A 1,613-nucleotide genomic window follows, 5' to 3' on the forward strand; every position below is an offset into this window, starting at 1 on the left:
AAAATAAACCAGCCATGCACAATTTGCAAAACAATATTCATAAAAAACTAGACAAAAAATGTGACAAATGAAAAAATCCTGGTATTTTTTGGATCATTATTTTTTTTTTTAAAGGTGAAGAAAAAATAAAAATGCATGTGAAACAAGTAGGGAAAGGCATGGAAAGAATATGAAATGAACATGTGGAAATATGGCAAAACCAGGAATCGAACCCGGTGCCACTTCAAACCAGGATTTGGCGCGCTGCATGGGATTTCCATGCAGCCAATGGGAGCGCAGCATTAGCACAACCTACGGGAACGGTTTTGAAACCGTGGCCTAAAGGTCTGAATTTCATCTTCTTCAAATTCGCGCACGTGAACAGTGAATCCTCAAGAACAACATGAACATTTTTTCCAGTTTTTTAAATTGAACACATGTACATGTAGACCTCTCAATGTACATCAAGAATCCACCATTAATTTAACAAGAAACAACACAACATGCATGAATCGAAGGATTTAAGTTTCATCATCAAAACTTTAAACACATGTAACTTCATGAATATTCCACCAAATCACTCGATTCAAATTGCAGAATCATCACCATTAAAAGATCTACAAGAATCATACAACAATTTCAAGATTAAGGAAGTCGAAAAAGTGACCTCTTGAAGTGCAGCTTTGGAATTTCGCGTTTTCGTGGCCTTGCAATGCTTCAATCTTCCTCTAGCAAGCTTGTACAAGTGTTTGGATGAATGCTTGAGATCCAATTGGTCTTGATTCAACAGAATTTTGATTCCACCATTGATGAACTCAAGCTTTGGATATGCTTCAAACTACACGAAATCACTTGAATCTTGGTTCAATCTTGCTCCATAATGATACTAGATGATGAATTGATCAAGAAAAATGCATGAGATGTGAAGAAATTTGGAGAAAAAATGAGAGAGAATTTTGAGAGACTTTGAGAATTCTAGATCCAAACTTGGGAATTGTGATGAATTCTGTTATGATTTTCTATTTATATGCTATGCTAATTGTAACACCTCAAAATTTGCCCTCCTCTCTTGGGACTAGCTTAGCATATTGCATTTCATTTTGTAGGACATTAGGCATTACATCTTTGCATATCCTGAGAAATGAGCAAGTCATCCTCCTAGGTCTTTATCAGAAGATAGGGGGGTTAAAGGATTCAAGCTTGAGGGTCTCATGAATTGATCACCAATCATCTGAGGTTTGTGCTTCAATTAGGGTTTTTATTGGTTCCTCAAGGAGGTTGAGTATTATCTTGTTGGCAAGGATATATCACCATCATCATGGTCTTATCATCCTCAAGGGGTTCATTATGTTTGTTCATGTTCCTTGGGATTAGGGTTTTGATCTCTGGTCAACCCTAATCAATGGCATTCTTCCAATCAGGGATTTTCAAGGAGATGAGGTCTTTCTTGAGAAGGATATTATCATATGATGTTATTGAGCTTGTACAAGTTAGGGTTTCATTTCGGAGCCATTTCACCAAGTGGTTGAGGCTCAAAGTCATCTGTGCATTGTCAAGCCATCTGTCAACCGTAAAAGTCAACTGCAAGTCAACTGAGGGCTAGGAGATGGAGAAATGGTTTGAGACACTTCATT

The sequence above is a fragment of the Lathyrus oleraceus genome, chromosome 1, assembly GCF_024323335.1.
Source record: "Lathyrus oleraceus cultivar Zhongwan6 chromosome 1, CAAS_Psat_ZW6_1.0, whole genome shotgun sequence".
Taxonomy (NCBI): Eukaryota; Viridiplantae; Streptophyta; class Magnoliopsida; order Fabales; family Fabaceae; genus Lathyrus; species Lathyrus oleraceus.